This window comes from Lissotriton helveticus, chromosome 6, assembly GCF_964261635.1.
Source record: "Lissotriton helveticus chromosome 6, aLisHel1.1, whole genome shotgun sequence".
In the NCBI taxonomy this organism is placed as follows: Eukaryota; Metazoa; Chordata; class Amphibia; order Caudata; family Salamandridae; genus Lissotriton; species Lissotriton helveticus.
Window position 1 is genome coordinate 5,177,338 of NC_136067.1, and position 17,277 is coordinate 5,194,614.

Below are 17,277 nucleotides of genomic sequence, written 5' to 3' on the forward strand. Positions count from 1 at the left end.
CCCCTACCACCTCCACCCCTACCCCCCACCTACCCTACCACCTCCACACTACTACCACCACCCTACCACCTCCCACCCTACCTCCCACCTACCCTACCACCTCCACACTACTACCACCACCCTACCACCACCACCCTACCTCCCACCTACCCTACCACCTCCACACTACTACCACCACCCTACCACCTCCACCCTACCCCCACCTACCCTACCACCTCCACCCTACCTCCCACCTACCTTACCACCACTTCCCTACCTCCCACCTACCCTACCACCACCACCCTACCACCCACCTACCCTAAGCACCACCACTCCCCATATCACCTCTGGGCTGATGCGTTGGTCCTCTATCCAGGGCAGCATTATAGCTTTGCCGGTTATAATCTCAAAATGATGACCTTCTTTGGGGAGTATACTCAGACCCCTGTGAACGGTACAGACTGGTCATGGGGCTCTTGGCAGGGCGAGTTGTTACATGTGTCCAGTCCTCGAAGTGTGTGGAAATAGTAGAGTTCGGGCGGTAACTTTCTCTGGGTGGGCAGATGGCTCTCTGCTTCCATGGGATTCCAACTGTGCCAAAGCCACTGAGGGCATCCTTTTTATTTTCTTGCAAGACAATCCCAAGCTGGGGAAGTTAGCCTTGGAGAAAGGCCTGGATGCCATGTAGAGCTTGTTGGACAGGGGCTTTGTGAGCGACCACCGAGGAGTTGGCCGAACACTTGCAGGACACTGCGGCCATCTCTGAGGAACCTTTCGCCCAGGGTTTGGATGGCACATGGTCGAGGAGAGTCGCTCAGCACAGTCAGCAGAGGTCAGGGTCACCGCCCTCAAGGGGGCAGAGTGTATTTGAGAGGGCTTGTGGGACCAAAGAAGGCGCAACATCTGTCTCCCATTCAGGGCAAGACCTGCGCTGGCGGCTTCAACATAGGGCGGTGGAGGTGGCGCAAACATTACGCATTATCTTGCTGCCTTATACCCCTTTATTACTGGGAGCGAAACTGTCCGGCCAAGTGCTGCAAGACTGTGTGAGACTGCTGTGTCCTTCAGATTGTCCGGGGGCTCAGAATTGAGTTTTGGGGATCACCGGCCGGTAAAGCTGCACCCTAAATGCCCACAGAGGGACCTGTTCATTATCTGGTTCAATATCCAAGTTGCATTATCCTCATTTTAAGACCCAGAGGCAACACAGGTCGATTACATTTTAATGGATTGGGGTAAGGGGCTATAGTGTGTGTTTCATCCATTTGTGACCATCCGTCATGTCGCAGCTAAGACGCGGAGTGGATTCTGGTTGTTCACTTTGGAGGGCTCCAGCTTGGTGCCCATTAGTTCTGGACATGGAGGTCAGCCCCATGAAAGCCTTACAGATGCTAAAATCCTTCCGCTCAGTGTTTTCGGTGGGTCGCTCTTTGGTGGCGGATAAACCATCCTCAGAACCCACGAGTGTCTGCAAATTTTTAAAGGGAATCAGATTGTGAAATCAGCTGGAACTCTGGTATTTATACTTTAAAGATGTGAACTGTAGTTTGAATCTGTTTTGTAGGTGAGCAGTTAATGATAAATTATCAAGGCAACACTCAGACATTTTACATTTCTCAGTTAATTTGCATTGAAATGGAGGGAGTTGTAATGTTGAGAAGTTAAATAAACAGCATTTCCTGGCTCAAAGAAGTGGGAATGTTATCCTAATGATGAGTGTGGGTATGCAGGAAGGAGGGACTCACATGCAACTCTGCTGCAACCCTGCTGATTATTACAATTATTATTATTTATGCGTTTTTATCTTGCGCGGACTTTACCTGAAGGTGTCAGAGCGCTTCTCAAAAGGAACAGAACTGATACATGAGGAGAAAATTACAAGCGAACAAATTACAAAAGCAAACGTTAAGTTACATGAGGCAAAGGTGACAAATGTGGGAAAACAAAATACAAGAGGAGCAAACGGTGCATTACAGGAGGAAAAAGTGACGTGTGTGCACCTAAGAATGGGCCTCCCAAATGAAGTTGTGAAAGGTAACCCTAGAGGGATGCTCAGGCCTCCGTGTTGTCACTGAGGGGCAGTTCTTGGGGTGCCTCTCATCCTCCCTACCCCAGGCTCTGAGGCGATGTACAAAACCTACATGTAATACAAGTTCACACGGACTGCATGAATGAATGAATGATTGGATGGATGAATGAATGAATGAATGGCTGAATGAATGGATGAATGGATGAATGAATGGATGAATGAATGAATGGATGAATGAATGAATGAATGAATGCACGAATAAATGAATGGATGAATGAATAGATGAATGAACGAATGGACGAATGAATGAATAGATGAATGAATAGATGAATGAATGAATGTATGAATGAATTAATGAATGGCTGAATGAATGGATGAATGAATGAATGAATAGCGCCTGGTGTCTGTGCGTCCCTGTGGAAGGCTGCAGGTGGGGTCCAGTGCAAGGTGTAGCTGGCCAGACCTGCCCAGGGGCCCCAGGAGGGCAGATGCCTTCACCTTCCCATGACCTGCCCCCTCCCTGCCCCCTGCCCCCTCCCTGCCTCCCCCTGCCCCTGCCTCTGCTTCTCTCTCTGACTCCTTCCATCATGGCCGCCGCCTGGCCCCGCCCTCTTCCGGGGTCGCGCTCTAGTGGTTCTCGGGCCTCCGCCTGGCGTCAGGCGGCGTCGCCTCTCTATGGCCGCGCTCGAGCCGCGGGGGCGGGACTTCCGGGTCCGAAGGGCGTCTCGAGGCAGAGCAACTACCGGAGGCGAGAGGGGCCAGACTGAGGTAAAAGAGGGGGGACAGGGGGGGGGGGGGCTGGGGTACAGGAGGCACTGGGGGTACAGAGGGGGGGGGGACAGGAGGGGTCAGAGGGTACTGGGGGCCAGGCTGGAGGTAAAGAAGGGGTCAGAGGGCACTGGGGGGTGAAGCTGCAGGTACAGGAAGGAGGTACTGGAGGGCACAGGTGGGAGAGGAGATTCATATAGAGGAACCAGAGGGTACAGGAGGTGGGAGAGGGGCCAGACTGGGGTACAGGAGGAAAAGAGGGGTACAGAGGGAGGGACAGGAACCAGAGGGTACTGAAGTGAGAGGGGGCCATGCTGGAAGTACTGGAGGCAGAGGAGGTACAGGAGGGAAGTATAGAGGGACCAGAGGGTACAGGAGAGGGAGCTACAGGAGGGTACAGGAGGGACAGAGGGCACTGGGGGGGTGAAGCTGCAGGTACAGGAAGGAGATACTGGAGGGTACAGGTGGGAGAGGAGACAGAGGGGGAGGGACCAGAGGGAACTGGGGGGGAGGGGTCGAAGCTGGGGGGACTGGAGGCAGAGGAGGCACAGAGGGGGGCACAGGAGGGGGAGGGAGGAGTCTGCAGGTAAAGGAGAGTACTGGAGGGGAGGGGGAGAATGGGAAGCCAGTACAGGGGGGTGGGGGTGGTAACCACTGTTACTTCAACATGCATTACCTTGGAGAGCATAAGACGTTTGGCAAAACAGGAACAGTTTGTTTAATTAAACACAGGGGCCGGGAGAACAGCTACAGACACAGGGTCTGAGGCCTGTCTCAGTTTTCAGTGCATCCGTGGCCGCCTTTCATACAGTTCTTCGTCGGCAATAAATGTTCCAGCGATCCTTTATGGCGAGGAATGCAAGTTGCTGCCTCTGGAGTAGTAAATAATTGTCTGATGTACCACACAGGTGGTCCGCGACCTTGCGTGGTCACAAGGTGGCCAGTGGGTAACGTGTCCAGATGTCCGGCATGGGGAGCCCATGATCACTGCGTGTGCAGTGCCCTCATTGCATATATGTTCCTGACTCGTATGGCATCTGATTTTTTGGCGTTTTAAGAGCGCATGTACCCCGTGTGGCCATGTCTGCTTTATTGGGGCCAATCTCCCTTGACCATTGTAATGTCGCTTTGCCTGTCTGTGGGATTGATCTAAAGTCACCTGTTCGTGCGTTTGTCTGCTGGCGACGTGCCTGTGACCTATCAATCAGTAACCTCAGGCTTAGGTCTCAACGCTTGCATCACTATGTATTTGTGAGTCGGGTTGATGTGAAGTTCACAACAAGCAATTTTGTTAATAATGACGTAATCTCGTTCTCGTACATGACTGTATCATTTTCCATATTAGCTTTGACTTTTTTCCATATTATCACTATCCCCAGTGTACGTTGGGGGTGCGCCTCCTCATTGTGGCTGCCAAGGTAGGGGTTTCTTTGCCCACATATTTCGTGTACCCCTTAATGATGATAAGTGTGCTGTCTTGATGGATTGGAGGGCTCTTCCGTAAGCGTCTGTGCATTATGGTTGCTTGGTAAAAGGGGCTTCCATACGCCTCCACTGTGGGGGGCTATTGGCTGGCGGGAGAGGGATGACGAGTTTTGTAAGATTCATTTCTTGCATTGTAAGGGAGGAAGGAATTGACCTGAATTTTGCTCCTTTACCGCCTTAAAGCGCTGACGTTGTTCTTCAGCTGAGCCTGCTGCTTGAATGCAGGTTTCTGGGTACCCAGGGGGTGTTCATAGAAGGTTGTGTAAATATTTATTTTCTGTGTAGAAGCTGGTGCTTTTAGCACAAAGTTTTCACCCCCAAGAAGCTGGCCCTGTGTTAGACCCCCATAGGGCTGAAATTAGTTCCCTGGAAGGCTGTGCTGGGTCTCCAGCACATGGCTGCAGCTCTGTCTGCTTGGCACACCTCTGAAGTTATGAGAGTTGTGGCGGTGTGTCCCCTTTACCCCCATCTGTGGTAGGAGTTGGGCTTGTTTCTCTGCCCTCTCCCTTGCTGTGTTGCTGCTGATCTCCAGCTTCCCCAGCAGATATGTGTATGTTTTTGTCATTGATTTCTTCATTTCAAACCCTATCTCATAGAAGCCCCTCCTTGCCTGGCCCCTGTTATGCCACCAAGAGCGGGTTCCAGGGTGTGGACTGCTGTGGCACCCCTCACTTTCTTCATGTTGCTGGTTGTCCATCTGGGAGCCCAGAATGTTGTTGCCCAACGCCTTGCAGTGCACAGAGAGAGGATTTTAGTGGGTTGATGTAACTCCAATCTCAGAAGCCCCCCAACAGCCTCCCTTGCTGCCTGCAGAAGCACCCTCAGAGATATTACAGATGCCCTAAATGCTCCTGCCCTGAACAGGGAGTCCACCCTCCTGCACAAGACTCTGCTGGGGGCTCCCAGTTAATGACATAAACTGAAAATAAAATATTTAGAGGATTGGCTTTGGCTCGAGCGATGTCTTATTAATTCATAAAGCAGCAAGAGCATTAGGGCTACTGTACCTGGCCTGAATGGTGCAGTCCTTTGATAGATGAGAGGCTGCGTACACCAGCAGAGGTTGCTGCATATGTCAGTATCAAGCGCTTGTAGCCGGGTTTCCATAAGAGTACTAGTTCTACAACTAGTACGTCAAGGCTGGTGCAATTGGGAAGAATTGGCAAAAGCTGCTCTTTTAAATTTGAAGTTTACAGTTATACAGCATGTACAAAAATAGCTTTTTAACCACTTAACTGGTGCGGACTGAGGTTCTCGTAGCTGTGGACGTGAAAGGTTCGCCCAATGAGTTGCAAACAAAAATTCCTCTGATGTTCGCACCAAAGGGTTTCTGTTGGGTCCTTTCTTTGTGTCTGCATGGAACCTCTTGCATCCATGTTCCCTGCGTGGAACATGGAATGTGGGGGCTCTGGCAGTTGCTGCCGGGGAGTTGTCGGGACTGGTCAGTAATAAAGAAGCTCTTACCTACCTGAGTTTCCCTCTTCTTTTCATTGGCGACGAGGGTGGGATCAGTTTCCTTTCTAAAGTATAATGTCAGAATGCAAGGAAAAACTCCCCCTGCCAGCTGAGAAATATTTTGAAGTTAGTGTGACGAATAGCGTGCCATTAATTGCGACTTGCCTCAGTTTGATTGGAGCTCATTGGCCATATCTCCGCCCCTTCGTGCACCAATCCAAGTGGAAGAGGTACCACAGGAAAGAAGAACATTTCTGCTTTCCAGTTGGGATCTCTCCCTGTAGTTTCTGTGCTTGAGGACCACAGCAGGACCCCAAGCGAGGATTTACCCATTTGATACCCAAGGGTTCGGCGATTTAGGACTTCACCTCCCATCCCAATCGTCGACCTTTGGCAGGTATTAGACTTGTCCCTTTAAAAATGTTCTATTGTGATACATGTTAATTGCATGACCACTTCGCATTCACGTCTTTGCGGAAAGTGACCTCTTCGCATCCCTCTCCCTGACGAACGCCCAGAACCATTGAATAGGCCAATAGCGAGGGATGAAACATATTGGTGTTTAGTTTAGAGTCATAGTCAGTTTATAACCCTCCCTCCGTCTCCATCAATAAAGAACACTTTAGCGGGAGAGGAATTTTATCTTAACGTTATGCCCCCATACACAATATCTTCAGAAGTGCTCCCTGAAATACGGGTGAGCCCACCCTGACCTTTGGGAGTCGGGGTGACCCGATGATGAAGCATATCACTATTAGAGTGAGTGAGGGTTATATTAGGAAAAGGGTCTTCCTCCCTGTCCACCCTTGAGACAAGGGGAGTCAACATAACTAGGGATCTTTCGACTCGATTAGGTGTTTTTCTGCACCAAATATACTCCCTCCTTCATGTGTTGTTTCTTTCCCCTCTCCTTCTTGTCATAAGGGACCATCCTGGTTCCAGGAGGGATATTTATACCAAATATACATAGAGAGGATATATCCCTTCCCACCTCCCAAGTGCGGACCTCTTTACCTTTTCGAGACCTCACCAGGGCCCCGAATTTTGTGATCTGGCCTCTTAGACCCACCAGGGAACCAAAGATACTCTCAGCGTGAAGCTTCACAAGTTACCCAAAGATAAAGATTTTGAAGAGTTAAAAAAAAAACCTTTGCTTGTAAGATATGAAGGTCCATATGTCCTCTGTAAAAATGTCAGATGTGTCTAGGCTTGCACAAGGATGTAAATGGGAACATAATGCAAACAAAGACGTAATAAAATACAAGGTTTTAAAGTTATGACTTGCACGTAACCTGGAGTTGTTTGACATGGGTACCTAAGTCACGGGGCTTTTTATTTTGGATTGTAACTTGTGGGCAACACAAACTGAATGTAAATGTAGAGGTACTTGTATAGCGCACGACTACCCGGAGGCCTCTCGGCGCTTGTATGAATACCGCTGAGGAACCCTTCATGGCCTTTCCCTGTGAAGTGCCCACTCCTGGGCACCCCCAAAGTGAATCCAGGCATCCTGGCATTGTTGGGGCCGCTGTGGAGATTAAGCAAGCTATTGCCCAGAGTTACAGAGCGGGACTCATGATTAGAATAGGCACCGAGGCGAGAATTATCAGGTCCGAGGAAATCAAGTTCAAGACCCGCCGAGGCGGGAATTGAACCCTGGTCCCGGGCCAGACCTCTGCATCAGGATCTTCCACTCTAACCATTGAGCCACACTTCTCCACAAACTGCAAACAAGTAATTAAACCACTGAGATGCATCACTTGAAATAGAACTATAGTAGCTATCCGTGTGAGGCTGTACACTGCAGTAGGCACCTCAGCCCTCTGAGCTATTGCATGAGTTAAACTTATGATCCAAGATTGCTCACAGCTCTAGCATGTGCTGTAACTAATAGTTATTTTACCACTATTGTACTCTGAAACTTGCTGGACATGCATAGTTCTCCGCTCAGGGTGCCTCAGTCTCCTCCGCTGTCTTAAAATGCCGACTGAACCCAAGTAAGTAGAAGAGAGCGGCCTCTCTTTGTGTGTTGGCAGTGCCCATGATGACACCTCTTTTCTACCCCAGTTTAAGGGTGGGCTGGATAAGCAGCACAAGAACAGCCTAGATCTCTGCTCCTCCACTCTCCCATTCCTTTGTGTCTCATGTGTGGCTGCTGCCAGCCAGGGTTATTCTCAGACCCCATGCCTGTGCACCTCACCCTTACTATTTCAGTCTGACTTTTAGAGCCTGAAGATGCACCTCCCATGAATGGCAGCTATTGGGCACATCCACCCTTGAATGACTTCACCCAGCTCTGCCATCTGCCTCCCTGTGCACATGGCTTCCTTGCAGTGTGTAAGCTGACCTGGCATTTGTACTCTGCCAGGCCTTATGTTTCTGCCAGCCCCTGTGTGTCCAGGACATCACAATCTACAGTGTGCTGAAGTTTCTAAGAATATCCGAGGCGGCTGCCAATTGCAGCTGGCACACCGCCTCCTACAGTAGTGCCCACACCCTGGCCAGGATGAGCTGCCTCCAGTGACAGGGGCGCTGCTCTCGTGTCCTGGCTGTGGGCTCTGGTCAGGGGTGCACCGACTCCAGCACCCCTTCATTTTCTTCTCATCGATGCCTGATTGAAGCGACTGTGGGATTGAGTCCATTCCCAACTCCATTTTGTGCTGATCTGGTTTCCTTCTTGTGGCCTGGCTGCGATCTCATTGGACGGCAGTTCACTCACTGCCACTGGCTTTGCGTTAATTTCTCTGCTTCGTGGTCTAATTTCTCCTGCAGCCAATCACAGGTTAGTTCATTACCGCTTGGAGAGTGCCTTGAATGCACTTAAAAAAACAAATGTATGGGACTTTAGAATTTGGCTTAAAAACATTCAGTGAGTTTCTTTTGTTATTATTAGTCATGTATATAGGGCAAAATGGAAGTTTATTACCCATACCCGATGCTTGTGCATTTATATAAATATTTGTGCATTTATATACCCGATCCCTGCGCGTTTATTTAGCGATAGGAAAAAAAAGTTGATTAAAAGCTTGCTGTTTGGACTACCAGGTTGAGATCAATATAAATTGTGCTGAGCTTTACCAATGATTTTCGTTTTCACGTACTTTTGTGACTCACCTGAGGCCGTATTATGCAAAGGGCCCCGGGGGCACAACGGGCATGTACGCCTGCTTTCTGCGCCACCGGGGCACGTTGGTATTACAGAAGGGGCTGTAGATGCTTGTGCAGCACATCTGTAAGACAGATGTGCGGCAGCGTTATCACCAGAGAGCGTTGCCTCATTTGCATGTGAGCGTTGCCCCATGCTAATGAGGGAATCCCTTTGCCTCTGCACCCGTGCTGTATTACAGACGCAGGCATAGAGGCAAAGAAGCCGTCACAAGGCGCACTGTCAGTGTGCCCCAGATGGCAGCGCTCTGGAGGGGGTGAAGAGGGCCTATGGACCCCGTGCTGGCGAATGCAGTCACTCCCTGCACCCGCCTGCAGGGGGATCTCACTCCTCTCTTAAAAGTGTACGTGGGTTGCCGCCGACTGAGTGAAACACTGAGCGGCTGCTTTAAAGTTGCTATGTATTTCACTTGAATGCGTTGCCCCCAGGGCAGCACGAGTTCACAGCTACATTCAGTATAATATGGCACGCTCTACTTGTTAGCGCACCTATTGGAAGGCGCGCTTGGCACTAACAAGGATAGTGCGCTGCATTCCATAATACGGCCCTTGACATTCCGTTTTTGTAAAAAATACAAGCCACTCCCAAAAAATTTAAGGAAATGGGACTCACTGGCCTACATTCTTGGCAGCGGTTTCTCTGTTTACAGTGGCCTTATTGGTATCACTGGCCCTAACCAGGGCATCCCTTGTTCTGGAACATGAACTCTCGCCCACCTAGGTGGCACACTTCATCATCACTAGGCGGGCAGTGCAGTGCCTAGTGACCCCCCACCACAAGAGGGGGACACTCTTATTGGGAGATCTTTTAACTGCTGTATTTGATGTTCGTGAATCAGTGATGTTGGACCGTCTTCTAGTATGAAAAGTAAAGAAATCATTAACGTTAAAGTTGATTACAAATTCCCCGTGCAGCTGTTTTATTTCGTGGGATATTCAAGCGAAGGTTAAGAACATTAAGAGGACCTATTGAACGTTAGTCGTTCGGTGTGCCTTCCACTCTGGTCTACATGTTTACACCCAATAATGCCATACTGGGTCAATGGCGTTTCTACAGGAACTTGTTTGTATTTACGCTACCCTCACATTGGGGCACCCCCCCTTCTCTAACATTTTAGTGTCCCCGTTTCCTACAATTGCATTCCCCTACCTCCCTACCATTATGCCGTCTTCCCTTCCGTACAATTTTGTTGTCCTTTTTTGCACACTGTTGCTTTGTGTACCCCCTTCCCGACAGTTAGATTGTCAATCAGTATTTATAGAGCGCAGCTAATCATCCCTGGGGGTATCCAGGCGCTGAGGTCTCGTACGTCTTTAGTCAAAGAGCAGGGTCTTGAGTCCGTTCCTGAAGTCCGTCGGTGTGGGGGCTGTTCATAGGTGGAGGGGGAGGCCATTCTAGGACGTGGTGGCGAGGTAGGAGAATGAGCCACGGCTCCTGTGGCTCCGGCGAATACGTGGGAAGTGAGGGAGACGGAGCGCAGTTGTCTGGCGAACTGGTGGAAGTTCCTGGGGTGGTTGAGGTAGACTGGACCCTGGTCGTGGAGGGCTTTGTAGGCGAGGGTCAGTGTTTTGAACTGGCATCTCTCCTGGACGGGGAGCCAGTGGAGGTTCTTGAGGTTGTGTGATGTGGGTCTATTTGAGGATGAGTCTTGCAGCTGTATTCTGTATGGTCTGGAGTCCCTTGAGAAGTTAAGTAGTGGTACCGGTGTAAAGTGCGTTTCTAAAGTCTCGCCGGCCGATGACGAGGGCTTGCATGATCATTTTCCTGGTGTTGATTGGGAGCCATCTGAAGATCTTGCGAAGCATGCAGAGGGTGTGAGGGAGGTGGAGGAGACGGCGTTGACCTGTCGTTTCATCGCGATTTTGCAGTTCAGGATGATTCGAGGTTGCGTGCGTGGTCCGCGGGTCCGAGCTCGAGGGGCCACCCGGTGTCGTCCCACAGTGAGGTATTCTTCATGAAGATCTTTCTTGTCAGTTTTGTGATTTAGGCAGTTGGCCCAGATCCACGACGAAGGACTCCTGCAGCGTTCTCTGTCACAACTGAATGTGACCTCAGACTGGTATTCCAGGTCCGTTGAGGATGCGAGTGATTGGATGCTGAATCGCAGGGTCTTTATGGTTCTGTATAGATGGGTTCTTGTGAGACGGAGCTCTTTGCTGTGTTCAACGACAGAACAATTCAGCTGGAGATCACATCCCAGAGTCAGTGCAGTGGGTGTTTTTCTTAAGAATTGCAAGGGTTCTCAGAGGTTCAGGCCTAGGTGAGGTGTCGGGCAGCGTATCTGATTCTGGTGACTTCCATCTGGAGGTTGCCGACCTGGTTCCCAGCGCTGCTGGAGCAGTCATGGGACTTGCCAGTTCCCCTGCCACAATTAAAGCACATCTTGACAGATTACCAAGGGGCGCAGCACCTGATGGCTTTCAAAGGTTCTCTGAATCTGGTGGCGTGGAAGATTACAGGAGATGTTGGGCGACCTAAACCGTTTGGACTTTGCTGCAGGACTCGTCCAACAAGCCTGGGCAGAGGATGTTGTCGAGGCATTGATCTGCGTGGAGGAGATGGTGACGGTGGTTGGAAAAGCAACTGGATCCAGTAGGGACAGGCTCTTGTGTCAGTCTGCAGAGGGTGTACTAGCAGACTGGACCATGAATACCACCAGGTCAGCTGTATTTGCAGGCCACTTGCCAATGAATGAGTTACCAAAGACCCAAACACCGCCAAAACCAACCTACACGAAGGGATGAAAGAAGTAGCCGAGTGGATGAAGAACAGCCGTTTAAAACTGAACTCGGACAAAACGGAAGTCCTCATCTTAGGATCATCCCCCTCTGCCTGGGACGACTCATGGTGGCCACCGGCCCTGGGAACCGCACCCATACCTACGGACCACGCACGTATCCTGGGCTTCATCCTGGACTCCTCCCTCTCAATGACCAGACAAATCAACGCTGTCTCTTCATCATGCTTCAACATCCTACGCATGCTCAAAAAAATCTTCCGTTGGATCCCCACCGAAACAAGAAAGACGGTCACCCATGCACTGGTCACAAGCCGACTGGACTACGGAAATACCCTTTACGCCGGAACCACAGCCAAACTACAGAAAAAACTCCAACGCATCCAAAACGCCTCAGCCAGACTCATACTAGACATCCCCCGCCAAGCTCACATTTCCATTCACCTGAAAGACCTCAACTGGCTCCCCGTCAACAAGAGAATAACGTTCCGTCTCCTCACCCACGCACACAAAGCCCTCTACGACCTTGGACCCGAATGCCTCAACCCGCGCCTGTCCTTTTACACCCCCACCCGTCAACTACGATCATCCAATCAAGCCCTCGCCGCAATTCCGCGCTTCCATAGATCCACCATGGGGGGAAGATACTTCTCCTAGTTAGCTGCCAAAACCTGGAACTCTCTCCCCACCCACCTCCACCTTACACAGAACCACCTCTCCTTCAGAAAGCAGCTAAAAACCTGGCTATTCGATAAGTAAAGTAACCCCCCTCCATCAAGCGCCTTGAGACCCTCTGGGTGAGTACTGAACTTGAACTTGAGTAGGGGATCATCCTTAGGTTTGTAAGCTGAGAGGTCTTCGACTTTTGAGACCCCCGGAAGCCAACTTATGAGCATGAACAAAGTTCTCAGCGTTGTAATGTCTTGGCACGACAATGCATTTCTAGAAAGAGCTTTTGGTTATGTTAGCCATGTTGTTATGCCTAGTGTCATGCAGAAGAGGGTTTCCGATGTCAGAGCCTTGGATATATTCGGTAGAATATGTACCTCAGACAAGATCACGTTCACTATTGGCAGAACAACAACAACGAATACTAGATCGATTTCTTATCCTTCTTTAAAAGAGGCCTTTAGGTTGTACGATAGGCTGTAGGTACTGTGAGACTCTTCAAGGCTTATGAATGAGCTCTCCCTGATCAGGTGCTGTCCACAGATGAATTTTACATTCATTGCTGACCCCTGGTTGGTCCTAGTTAGATTAGTTGAGACACGCTTGTTCCGGGAGTTCAAATGCAGAAAGGCTTTTAGCAGTAGTTGGATGTTGAAGGGAGGGGGGTTACCCATACGTTGAGAGGACACAAGAACGAAGAAATAGTTGAAGACGTAAACCATAAAGTGCATTTATCTGAGACATGTTTCACAATTGGTAGCTGCCGATATATCATCACAGACTACAGAAGAATGTGCCCCCAACCGCATATTGAGGGCATTGGTGTATTGATATTGAAATACAAATACAAGCTTGATTTTAAGGAAAGGTTTGGAAAGAAATGACATCAGAACAGAGGTTGGCTGGGTAACGCATTTCTTACTGTTGTGAAAGATTTCTTTAAAGTAATATCTCTTTCCATAGCCAGGTGGGTGGAGTGATTCTGCCTGAGCGGTCTCAGCCTCCAAATCTTTTTCTCTGGGGTTGTTGGGCTGGTATGAAGGCAGCAGACTGGTCATTTGAGTCAACTCTCATCAAGTTTTAATTCAACACCAGTTTCAAAGGGGGAATAGTTGCTGGGTAGGAGACCTTGAACATGCATAAGCCTTGGCCTGGACCAGACTTAAAATGTCTTGGTTGACCCTCTGCGCAAGATTGTCTACTGGGAAGTGCAAATCCCTCCCAGCCATTACTGTTTAAATAACCCCTGTTGGATATGCCTTGGCTCTGAAACAAGGAACTGATTGTCCCTGGGTCCTCGCACCTTACTGTGTAGACTCATATGGAACTTTTCATAGCTATTGAGAAGAGAAGTTAAGGACCCATCTTATCCCACCCGTGGACCTTTCGGGAAGATATCCCCTCCGGATGGAAGTGGTATTATAAGTTGCGACTATTTGTATGTAAGGATTGAATTTCTGTGTTGTCTAAAGAACGTCTTCGGGACTGATCAGAAGAATGAATGAGACGGCGGATGAAATAGATGCTCCATGTGAAAGAGAAGCAGTGGACAGTGGGTGCCACCTGGTGTGGTTCTGTTTCTTGTTAGAGTACACCTGGAATTGGCTGCTGTGTGATTAGAGTCAAGAAGGATTGTGTATAATCCTCACCTCTGTGACCTTAGTTGAATGAAAACTTTCTTTCTCAGGAAATGGGACTCTTTAAAAATTTTTACTCCTAAAAAGACATGGAAAATAAACAATTTTTCTGTTCAGAATTTCTTAAAAACAAAAACAGAAATGAGATCTTCGCTACATCTCTCTAAACTCCCAGTTTTGATTGTCACCTCAATAACTGAATTGAAAAGAAAGAAGTGATTTTCAAATGAAATCTAAATGGCTGTAGATGGGCCATGTGCTGTTAGCACAGTGTTGAAGGTTTAAGTTGATTGTACTGTTTTATTGCTTATGGCTATGTTGAGCGCTAAAATCCTTCGCCCATTGATAGGGCAGTGTGTGTTTAGCAACTAAATATGTTGGGAAATATACTAGTTGTATCTTAGTTCACTGGCTAAAAACATTTTCGGGAACATAAAAAATGACAGTAAAAGCAGGCGCTGTGTTTCCAGTGCACCATGAAGCCATGCTGTCCCACAGTCCTGGCAGACCCAAGTAGCCATCCTGCAAAGCACTGGCCAGAGTTTATAAGTTGTTGGTACTTCACAAGGCCAGTTATATCTGACAACTACAAGCCTGAATGAACAAGAAACAGGGGAACGGAACCAGAACCACTCCAGAGGCAAGCCATCAACCATGAGGGACAGAACCAGTCCAGAGGCAAACCATCAACCAGGAGGAACAGAACCATTCCATACGCAAGCCATCAACCAGGAGGGACAGAACCAGGCCCATTCCATACGCAAGCCATCAACCATGAGGGACAGAAGCAGTCCAGAGGCAAACCATCAACCAGGAGGAACAGAACCAGTCCAGACGCAAGCCATCAACCAGGAGGGACAGAACCAGTCCAGACGCAAGCCATCAACCAGGAGGGACAGAACCGGGCCCATTCCATACGCAAGCCATCAACCAGGAGGGACAGAACCAGGCCCATTCCATACGCAAGCCATCAACCAGGAGGGACAGAACCGGAACCAGTCCAGAGGCAAGCCATCAACAAGAAGGAACAGTCCACGAGGGAGATACACTGCAGAACCCGAGGAGCCAAAGCCCCGGGCAGTGCTGCTTGACAGTTCTGCAGATGGTGGCTCTGCTGAAGGTGACCCGGAAGGGAAACTCTTGCAGTGGTGAGGTGTGGGAGGCACCTGCTACCACCTTGTAGACTGTCTCATCTGTGGAAGGAGACCCATAATGGATTACCTTATGTACCCTAGTGCCCACCGGCTGCCCACAATTGGTCCATCACCAAGGGATTGAAGCAAGCCTCTGAGGATGTGGAACACGCATCAGCAGTTTGTAGCAGGACTTTCCTGGGCCTTTAACCAGTTCTGAAACCCAATTGCTAATCCTCATGTAGCTCGTTTCAGTTGACTTCATCCGCAAATTACAATAACTTTGGACAGGAAAGGTGGGCCAGGTTTGAGCAAATCGTTTATTGAGGTCTTTAGGTTCTTGGTCAGCGGACTCGACAATTCTCGCTTCAGTGCTTACTCTAATCAGGGGTTCCACTCGGCAACTCTGGGCATTAGCTTGCCTCATCTCCACAACGGCCCCATCAACTCCGGGGATGCCTGGCTCCACCTTGGGGACTCCCAGCAAGGGACCATCCCACAGGGAAAGCCAGGACGGGTTCCCCAGAGTTATACAGCGCCAGGAGACCTATGGACGGGTAGCAGTGCGCTTTACAAGCTCAAAAACAACAACAACAACAACAGTTTCTTCTCCTTCTTCCTCCCTCCCTCCCTCTCTCTCCATCCATCTTTCCCCCTCCCTCATGACCTGAATGAGCGGACTTCAAATGTTATTTCGGTGTAGCCGAACAGAGTGGGATAATGACATCATCATTTCAGGAATAGAGCCTGATGAATCATTTGAAGCAGTGGTTTGATCTGATTGGAGGACTGATGCAAGCTCGTCGATGGGCACGTGCTTTTTAGGGCTCGGGCCTACGTCACACGAAGTGGGGCGGGGCTTCCGAGCTCTAATGTTATAAAAAAAAAAAGTTCAGAAAGGGCTGTGGGCTGCCGCATTCCAGAAAGCGCGCGTTTTTTGCGTGTGGTATTCTGCCATGTGAATGGTAATTGGTCCAGGCAAGGCTGTGTTTAAGTAAGGCAGCACGCCATAGGGCTTTGGAATTTTTGCAATGTCCACTTCCTGCATAAAGTGTTCGGACACGCGCAGAAGAATACATAAATCCTCAATTACCAGCTGTCCGAGGTGCCGGTAATTGAAGGCAGATGGTGCTGGGAGCGTGTGCACTGCTGTTTTTTTTCCCTTGAGCTCTGTGTGCGCGCCGGCAAACCCGCGCCTGCTCTTTGACTGAGGTAGGCTAAACAAGCATTGGCAAAGCAAATAGGACTCTCCTATACAAAATCTGTTGGTTTTGTCAGGGATATGTTTAGCCATGTTGTACAGCAGCCTGGCTGCTATGCAGCACAGCTGAAAGTAAAAAAACAAACACAGTTCTTTGATAAGCACTCGTGCCCACTCACCCGAACTCAAACTTTTAATGTCAAAATAGAAGATCACTTTAATTTACTGCCCTCATAACAGACCCCCTGCAGTAGCTCTCGTTGTCCTCTTACCAGATCCCTTGCATCTTCCCAGCTATTGCCAGATTCCTCACTCGCTCCCTGTCTCGTCACCATGACTCACTCTCTCCACCCTTTCATAAAAAAACACTCCACCTCGCTTTCCTCTCACTGGGAGCCTCACATTTACTCTCACAGTCCGGTTACCAGATTCCTACTGCCGTTGTACCAGATCACTCATTGTACTATCATTCAGTGTCCTATCATTAGAGACTTGCTTCAGGCAGAGTAGGGAGGGCAGAGTAGGGAGAGGAGAAGTGAGTAGTGAGTAGAGTAGTAAGTAGTGAGTAGTGAGTAGAGTAGTGAGTAGTGAGTAGAGTAGTGAGTAGAGTGCAGAGTAGTGAGTAGTGAGTAGAGTAGTGAGTAGAGTGCAGAGTAGTGAGTAGTGAGTGCAGAGTAGAGAGTAGAGTAGTGAGTAGAGTAGTGAGTAGTGAGTAGAGTAGTGAGTAGAGTAGTGAGTAGAGTAGTGAGTAGAGTAGTGAGTAGAGTAGTGAGTAGAGTAGTGAGTAGAGTGTGCAGAGTAGTGAGTAGAATAGTGAGTAGAGTAGTGAGTAGTGAGTAGAGTAGTGAGTGCAGAGTAGTGAGTAGTGAGTAGAGTAGTGAGTAGAGTAGTGAGTAGAGTAGTGAGTAGAGTAGTGAGGAGTAGAGTAGTGAGTAGAGTAGTGAGTAGTGAGTAGAGTAGTGAGTGCAGAGTAGTGAGTGCAGAGTAGTGAGTAGTGAGTGCAGAGTAGTGAGTAGTG

At 49.3% G+C, this 17,277-nt stretch overlaps 1 protein-coding gene across 4 annotated transcripts in view; it reads left to right on the top strand.

Annotated features, from left to right (window-relative positions):
• The first annotated feature begins 2,654 nt into the window (after positions 1-2,654).
• The window catches only part of KLHDC3 (kelch domain containing 3), a 175,804-nt gene continuing 161,181 nt past the window's right edge, over positions 2,655-17,277 (top strand). For 3 of the 4 annotated variants that reach the window (XR_013596055.1, XM_078647243.1, XM_078647245.1), the window contains exon 1: positions 2,655-2,776. The gene's annotated coding sequence lies outside the window, so the exon portion shown is untranslated. Of the gene's footprint in view, positions 2,777-8,291; positions 8,499-17,277 lie in introns of those variants that run through there. The other variant, XM_078647244.1, reaches the window with a different exon arrangement.